Source organism: Somniosus microcephalus, chromosome 5 (genome assembly GCF_052327205.1).
Source record: "Somniosus microcephalus isolate GS21.2 chromosome 5, FLI_Smic_1.0, whole genome shotgun sequence".
Classification (NCBI taxonomy): domain Eukaryota; kingdom Metazoa; phylum Chordata; class Chondrichthyes; order Squaliformes; family Somniosidae; genus Somniosus; species Somniosus microcephalus.
Genome location: NC_140991.1, coordinates 261,477,439 through 261,486,399, shown reverse-complemented (window position 1 = coordinate 261,486,399; position 8,961 = coordinate 261,477,439). Strand labels below are relative to the sequence as shown.

At 44.8% G+C, this 8,961-nt stretch overlaps 1 protein-coding gene across 1 annotated transcript in view; it reads left to right on the top strand.

The window, feature by feature from the left end:
• The first annotated feature begins 6,574 nt into the window (after positions 1-6,574).
• LOC147117688 (uncharacterized) overlaps positions 6,575-8,961 on the top strand; it is a 93,006-nt gene continuing 90,619 nt past the window's right edge. The window contains exon 1 of the mRNA XM_085988885.1: positions 6,575-6,651. The gene's annotated coding sequence lies outside the window, so the exon portion shown is untranslated. The remainder of the gene's footprint in view (positions 6,652-8,961) is intronic.

Genomic DNA, 8,961 nt, shown 5'->3' with positions numbered 1-8,961 from the left:
GCCTGATGTGCCTCCCATAATTGAATAGCCCTTACTGTATGCAGCCATGGTCTTGCCTGATCTGCCTCCCATAATTGAATAGCCCTTACTGTATGCAGCCATTGTCTTGCCTGATGTGCCTCCCATAGGTGAATAGACCTTATTGTATGCAAAATGTGGAATGCGCGTGTGTGTTTCATGAGAGGGCCATAGGTGTTGGATGAGTGTTGGGCATTGGGGTTTTAAGACCCTCTGGCCATAGAGTGAGGTTGAGATGGAGGGATGGAGAGGTATTGAAAAAAAGCCACTCACCCTGATGACCCGAGTGAGGTCGTTGAACCTTTTTCGACATTGAGTATGGGTCCTGGTCACCATGCTCCTGGAGGAGACGTTCTGAGCCACCTCCCTCCACACTCTTCTGTAGTCGCGCGGTAACAGCCTCCTGCCACTCTCAGGGTAGAGTATAGATCTTCTGCGCTCCACTGTGCCAACCAGAGCATCCAAGGCCCACTCGCTGAAGCACTGAGCTCGTTCTCTCACCCTCTCCATAGTCCTTGGCTGGAAGATTTAGGCACAGGTCTCTCCAGGCCGAGATTCAAGGCTCCAATGAGCAGGGTGTGGCTGGAGAGCAAGATCGACCCTCCCCTTTAAGAACTGTCCGGCGCCAGTGTGCCTGTGTTCCATCGCTAACTGACATCACCTGCGCTGCGCCCGCGCTCTGAGTTAACGCCTCGCTTCTCCGCCTTTGCGCCTTAAGAGAGGTGTGCAGCGCCTGATTTAGCGCTCCAATCACCTCCAGGGGCGATAAAAGCCAAGTTTGCAGTTGGAGGCGATAATTAGTGCCAGGCGCTAAACTTTGCGCCCGCCCGATAATCGCGCTCCAAACGGGCCGATACTGAATTTCTCCCCCTTTGATTTTTAAACTGATAATTATCAACCCAGGTCAATTCCTTTTGAAATAGCCAGTCTGATTTTCAGTTAATTCTGGTTAATGACAGATAAAGTTGTTTTTTTTTAAACTTTTTAAAGTTCAGAAATTTAAAAAAAATTTGTATTGAAATAGTGCCTTTCATGTCCTCAGGGTCTCCCAAAGCAATGGGTTGCCTTGTTACGTAGGAAAATACAGCCGGCAATTTGTGCACAGCAAGGTTTCACAAAAAGCATGTAAGATAAATAACCTATTGATCTGCTTTGTATGGTGTTGGTTGGGGGAGGAATGTTGGCCAGGACACTGGGTAAACACCCTGCTCTAGTGACATGGGAGCTTTTATATCCACCTCATCCAAAAGTTGCAGCATTACCTTAGTTCAACATTGAAAAGTAACCAAGATATGGGTTCAAGTCCTAATATTTCTGTATTATACCCATATTTTACTAGGATTCTTGTCTGTATCCCTGTAATTGTGGCACAACAATCCAAGTGTAAAGCCGCAGAATCAAAATTGGCCTCATATATATTGCTTCCACCAAGAGGTGGTGGACTGGTAGATAAACAGTGTCGTGTTGGCTTCAGTCCACCTCAAACTGACATTTACTATCACACATTGGCCCTGAAAATCTGCGATTGGAATGCGTCACAGTGTAAGTGCCAAGACAGACCCACCAAGAATTCCACCAATGACCCCAGCAGACTTTCAGGGTTCAGAGGGAGGTTCTCACATTTGCATTCCGATGACAGCACCTACACCATAGAGGCTCATCTCGGGCATCTGCCGTACTGCGAAGGCTGGAAAGTCTAGCGGAGGGTCCCCATCTGGTGGCAGGGGGAATTGGAGGAGTGCTGAGTCCCCCAAGAAACAGCTTTATGGTGCCCACAATGGCCCATTAGAAAAAGGGCTGCGTTGAAAAATAACAATAAAATTCAGCTCTTCTTTGGGAGTCTAGGGGTTGCATTTTGCCAGCGCTCAGAGGGCAGGTCTGCTGGCAAAATCAAAAAGATTGACAGCGGGGCGGTATCCCGCTCTAAACCCACCTCCTTGTGAGTTTCCCTCGTGCTGGCTCTGCCTGCGTTTTACAGACACGGCACTAAGCGACGGGCTATGCAATTGAGATAGTTACGAGGGTGTTTAAAGCAATTTAATCAGCATTTTACCAGGTACAAAGGAATTTCCCAAGTTTTCCACGAGGTTCCCATCACTCGGGGATCACGCTAGGTAAGTATGTCGGGTTCTAAACAACTCTCCATTTCTTTGAATAGGTGACAGTTGCAAAAGTGGTCTAAAAGCTACCATTTTACAGCTGGTCATTTTCCAATGTCAGAAGCCGGAGCATTAATGATTTGGAACCCACTTTTGAGCTTTATGCACTTTTGAAGTGTTTGGAGTATTCTCTTTATCCACTGTCGCCTTCTTGGAACAACCTATGTCAACATTGACACATTACTTCTGTCATCTCAACCTCACCTGCCAACTATTCCATCAGTATTGGTACCCTTAAAAAAGTCTCACTTTGGTCCCCAGACTCCCAACACGATCAGCCCCAACACCAGCAGCACCGGGCATACCAGCAGCACCAACATCCACACCAACCTTCTCCGCAATCAACTGATGCTGCATTGGACACAGGGCATCATCACCCATGCATATTGCTGCCCGGGACGCCAGTGATGGCCTCACCGTGTCCAAATTTGCTTCAATTAACAACGAACACTCTGGCTGCCACATGATGCACCAGGTTGGCACCACCCCACACAAACACCATAAAGCATCCCTACAATGTCCAAGCCATTCCTTTCATACTCATCACCATTGGGGGGAGGGGAACGTTATGTCTCGCCATTCACTGCAACTCACTAAGCCACTTCCAACTGACATGCTGAACCCTAGCATTTCTCTGGCAATGAAATGGTGACTGGCCAGTAAATACATTTCAAATTAAACCTCATCTTTGCTATGTCAGGACGATATCTATTTAGAGTAATTCTCGAAATGAGGTAGCAAAGGATAATAAAATATATAACCATATACATAAAAAGAAAACCTGAGGCAGGGATTGTTGTTTGTCAAATGGCTACCCTGATGAGAAGTGATCCCAGCATTCCACAAGCAGCAAAGTCTTTGTGACATGCACTTGTTGAAGAGGCAATGACCCAGAGTTTACGGTGGGTGATAACAACAAAATAACAGCGTTTGCTGTTATTACCCCGTTGAAACTGACCGCAACTTCAGGATGTAGCGCATGCGCATCCTAACGTGGCAATCCTAAAGTTGCAGTCAGTCCTTCACTGCTCTGACACTGGCTGCATTGTAGCACTCCTCCCCACCCCCGCCCATAGCCTGCAATCAGTGTAACCAGGTGTGATGAAATATTCCATTCATCTCTGCCTGTGACTGTGGTCGGTTTCAGTGTCATTTCCCTTCCCCCAGCCCTCATTGTATTGTTTATTGGAATGTGCTGGAATGTGCTGTGTGTAGGGCTCCGCCCATACCTGGGCCCCTTTTGTAAGCTAGCTCAGTCTGGCCTCAGTCTCCAGAAGGAAGATATCTCTCTCTCTTACGTGTTACTTTCTAAGTTAATAAAAGCCTTATTTTGTTTCGCTAACATCGGGTCTCGGAATTATTGAGGCACATCACCAGGGACCAGTGAAACTGATGAAAACTTTGGCTTTTCCAGGGAATATTGCTGTTATATGCCGCTTTAAAAGTTAGACCCTTTTGAATTAGGTGTAACTGGGGTTGGTTTTAACAGCGTATTGACCACTAAACAAACGTTATGGCCCTGAAAAACTAATTTTACTTTTGTGGAGAGTCAAATTTCTCCATTTTAATAAAAATTGCAATTTAAGAAACTTAAAAAAAATATATATATTTTTTTTAATTTGTTCATCTTTATTTCAGGTTTACCTTTACCCCATGTGAGAGCCCCAATCTTGTTTTGTTCTCTATAACATTTTTAAAAAGTTAGAATAAAAGGAGTTTGTTCATTTCCTGGCTCTCGGTCTAAACTAAAATCTGAAACTGCCTTTTTACCTTTCCTTAAATCTTTTCATCTTCCATTACTCTTTTCTCTTAAAAGGGGGAAAATAATATCTATGTGCAACACATTCAGAACAAAGTTCTTTCTTAAAATAATAGACAAATAAAAGTGTTTAGTGCTAATTGTTCTTGTTCTTTGCTCCCTCATGGAGACTATCATTTGTGTCTCTACTTCCTTCTGGAGGACAGGAGTGGCTCTGGAGCTTCTCCATTGGTATTAGTAGGAGCTCACACTGAAACAATTAGAGGCTATCTGACCTTAGACCTAACTACCAGCTCAGTAAACAATAGCCAGCGAGTACTGTCCCCTCCCCCCAGGCCCAGCATCTCCAGATCAGCCACAAAGTGACCGCTACCATTAAAGTCACTGCAGCCACACATGCTTATGCCTTCCTTTATTCTTCCAACTTGCCAAAACCTAGGAGATGCCATTATCTGACTCTAGATTTCTGCTTCCTGCTTACAATACCAATAAAACCAGCATCAAACTCTAAGGACCTTGCTTTTTCTCAACTGCTGCCCAGCTGTACACAAAAAGAACTCACCCTGAGAGTCCCAATTACCTACATTAAAAACTGTTTATCTGCTTGTTAAAGGCTTTGCTGATCCACACTGCAAAGATAGTTTAAGCTGAAGAGGCTTTTCATTTCAGAGGAAGTTCCCCGGATAGCAGCTGATAGTTAACACATGATGGGGAGGGAAACTCGAGCAAAATAATTAGAACAAGGGATATGGTAAGTTCTCTGCTTAATTGTTTTATTGATTTTACTACACTGACAATTATCCCCTGCTGAAACATAGAAACATAGAAGATTCGGCCCCTCGAGCCTGCTCCGCCATTTAATGAGATCATGGCTGATCATCCAAATTCAGTACCCTGTCCCTGCTTTCTCCTCATATCCCTTGATCTCTTTAGCCTTAAGAAATATATCTAACTCCTTCTTGAATATATTTAATGAATTGGCCGCAACTGCCTTCTGTGGTAGAGAATTCCACAGGTTCACCACTCACTGGGTGAAGAAATTCCTCCTCATCTCAGTCCTAAATGGCTTACCCCTTATCCTTAGATTCTGACCCCTGGTTCTGGACTCCCTCGCCATCAGGAATTTTATAAGTTTCAATGAGATCCCCTCTCATTCTTCTAAACACTAGCGAATACAAGCCTAATCGACCCAATCTCTCCTCATCCATCATTCCTGCCATCCCAGGTATCAGTCTGGTGAATCTTCGCTGCACTCCCTCCATGGCAAGAACATCCTTCCTCAGATAAGGCGAATAAAACTGCACACAATACTCAAGGTGTGGTCTCACCAAGGCCCTGTACAACTGCAGCAAGACATCCTTGCTCCTGTACTCAAAACCTCTCGCTATGAAGCCCAACGTACCATTTGCCTTCTTAACCGCCTGCTGCACCTGCACGCTTACCTTAAGCGACTGGTGCACAAGGACACCCAGGTCTCGTTGCACTTCCCCTTTTCCCAATCTATTGTCATTCAGATAATAATCTGCCTTCCTGTTTTTGCCACCAAAGTGGATAACCTCGCATTTATCCACATTATACTGCATCTGCTTTGTAGGAGCCATTTATTTATGTTCTCAGTCATTGTATGAGGTTATATGAATTATAAGTATCACTGATGCCTATCTGGCAAAGGACAACAAAAGCCCATCTATAAAATGTCAGGAAAATGTGGCTGGATCAAGGATTTCTTTGGTGCTGTGGGAGATGGGGGTAATTTGACAATGAGGAAAAAGTTCCTCTGCTCACTAGAGGTAGTGAAAAACACAATAATATTTCACTATATGTACCAAACAGAGGAAGCCTTTACCCAATGCTGGATTAACATTACAGCAAAAAAAAAGTAAACCAGAACCTTGGCACTAGAAGGGTTTGGATAATTTTTAAATGACTTTAACTTTGAAATGTCAGTAACACAAATTAGAAATCTTTTTTTAAATTACTTTTTGTATCAAACATCTTTTAGCTACATTAAATGGTCAGGTGTACCCAATAAAATACTGTAGTAATACTGTACAATGTACGTGCAGTGATGCAAATGACAGCTAATCATGTTTGGGAGCAGGGAGAAGAAGTACTTTTCTTCTCGAATCCTATAAACCCAGGCCTAGATAGGATTATGACAGAATTTTAAAAGGAGCATCTTCTTTATGTAACAAATGTTTGGCAAACCTTTTTGTGTGATATAAACCATGTGACACAAATGACACACAGCACATCTGGCTGTTCTCCCTCTCCAAAGTGATGGCTTTTTTTTGCTCCAAAACAAAACTGGCCTGTAATTTCCGATGCCTACGGGTGTGTACGGGCTGTATACACACCCGTAGGGACCTCGCAAGTGCCAGTTTCAGGCATGCGCTGAAAACCGACACTTCCGATCTGTCAAGAATCCTCTTGACAGATCGCATGCTTGCCCTGGAGAAGGGCCTCTCCGGGTGGAGTATTCCGCTTTCTGCAGAACCGCTGCCCGCTGAAATCACTTAAAAATCTTACGCCTGGTAAAAGCAGGTCTACCCGTCAAAAGTATGAAGGGGGATTCCCTTTTCCCATTGGCTCGCCTGGCCCACGTGATCCCAGGGACGCTTGCAAACTGCCTGCGCCCCGGGATACCTGGGCCTCTGCGCGCATGCACCAGGAGAGGCCCAGGAGCAGAAGAGTCCGGACCGCGGGAGCTCTCAGGTAAGGGCGGAGATTTTTTCCAAATAGGAGGCCTCCACACGCTGGCTGCCTCCTATCGGAAATTACGTGGCACTTTTTTTTATCATAAAGTTGATCAGAAAAAGGCAGCCCAAGGATTTCAGGGTCCCAGTAAGATTAGTCATGAGGGTTTTTATCCTGCCCAAATTACAATGATTATATAAGCCATTATTTCTTATAAAAATTAAATTGGCCCAATATTTCTGAAGGGCCACTCCGCCAGTGGAAAAGTGGAAGAGCAGATACTAAACCCATCCGAGTGGACAGACCCAAATCCCATCCCAAATTAAGGGGCTCGGCCATCTGAAAATGTAGAGTAGGTACATCGCACCAGTAAGGTCACTTCAGTATCACCTGTCCTGAACCAATGTTCAGAACATCCATGTTGCTCTGACAGTGGAGAGGAGGTTATAGAAGGGGCCTATTAAAATCTTCATTGTGAAATCTTTTGTTCCCAATTGAGCAAATGGTCCTTTGTAAGACCTTCAGCAAGACTCACCTCAGATCTCAGCTGGTGTGTTCTCCTGAGGCCTGATAATCATCAAGTAAGCAGAATTCTAGGGTCGATGAGATACTAAGTAATATAAATCATGGTCAATGTGGTCTCCTGGACTAGTTTTGATCACCTTCAGTGGTCAGAGAGAAATTTCTCAAATTCTTTTCTTCCTAAATTGGCCTTGGGGTGTTTATCTGGGTTTTTTTGTCCCTCCCAGGAGATTATGGGGCTGTTGGGAATCATGATGCTAAAGATAGCATGACTGTGTGGAGCAGGCTCGATGGACAAGCCAATCTTTTCCTGACCATCACTTTCGTACGTTCGTATGTAATTCCCCCAGCCGTGCTCCCTTGACATGAGAGGAGTGGACGGAAGATCCACCCAGGCCCCTAAAAAATGGCTAGGTGGAAAAAACAGGGAGCAATCAGGAGTTCTGGGGACTCAGAAAAGGGGTTCTGTGAGGACTCAGGGGAGTACACTATGGGCCTATGAGCACAGGCAATTATTAGATCTGGGGAACACTTGGGAGTCTGGGGTATAGCTGAGCACGGATTAGACTTTCAAACTCTGTCATGGACAAGCTTATGATAATGGAGCTAATATGGCAAGAACTCTGGAGCTCAGGTGGTGTTTCTTCAACAGAATCCATAGGCACTATTTTCCTCAATGTTCAGCACATACCCTGAACCTAGTTAGTGATGATTCGGCAAAGTCGTCAATTGATTGTATCACGTTCTTTGGATGCCTTCCATCATTGTACAATACTTTCAGTGCAAATGTACGAAGGTGGGAGATGTTGAGGACAAATGTTCCCATTTCATTTCATTCAATGTCTGATATACAGTGGTCAGCACATATAGATTGTGTACGTCCTTTTGCTAAGAATCTAAAAGGCTTAAAAGTAGCATTGAATGAGTTGCTTGAATTGAATCCGACGTCTACAATCAGAAATAATGTTGATAGCCTCGTTCGTATCTACGCTGGTGCCTGGTACGCATGTGTCCTGTGACGGTGCAACCTCAGCAGGAATGAGCTTCTTTGAGGAATCCTCATCAATAAATGGTAGGGGCTGCTGGTCTTCGCATGAAGGCGCTGGAGGAGAGAAGAGACGGATATGATTTCGTCATGGAATGTACAAATGCTGAAATGCACCTGAGTAATGGGATCATATTTCATTAGGAGCTGAATTCAAGTCAAGATGACTTTGTCTTGCAGCAGATACGGGTCTGAAAAATTAATTCTGTTACCCTGCAGCAATGAACTACCTGTCCCGCCATCTCCGATGCGCGAGGGGCTGATATGCCGCTAATCTCCAACGCCTCCTGTTTGGCATTGCTAAGCTCTATGATCTGTGGGGGTCCGCCTCTGGTCCTCTCCCTTGTATATTGCGCTCTCTTCTCCTGCAAGGGAGCACCACAAACCTTTGAGTGGCTCTAAGGTATGTGTGCATGCAATGGATGCAGTGCATTCGGTGAGGGTGATAATCAGGCAGATGCATCACAAGTGGCACTGGCATGCATTTGAGGACATGTGCTGAGAATCAGGGGAGCTAACTGAGGTGGTATTACATTATATATGGATTGGGGTGAGTGGCAGTGGTGAATGGAGAAGGAGGGAATGAAGAAGCGCATTCAAACGGAATGATGGGTACTGCTGAAAGTTAAGTGAGTGTGAGGAGTGATATGAATGGAGTACGCTTGACAAGACTGAGTGAGAGGGGGTGCACAAGAGAATGTAGGTGAATCTGCTACTTTGCTCACCTTTTCTGGCCTGGTTAGGTCATTAAAATGCTTCCT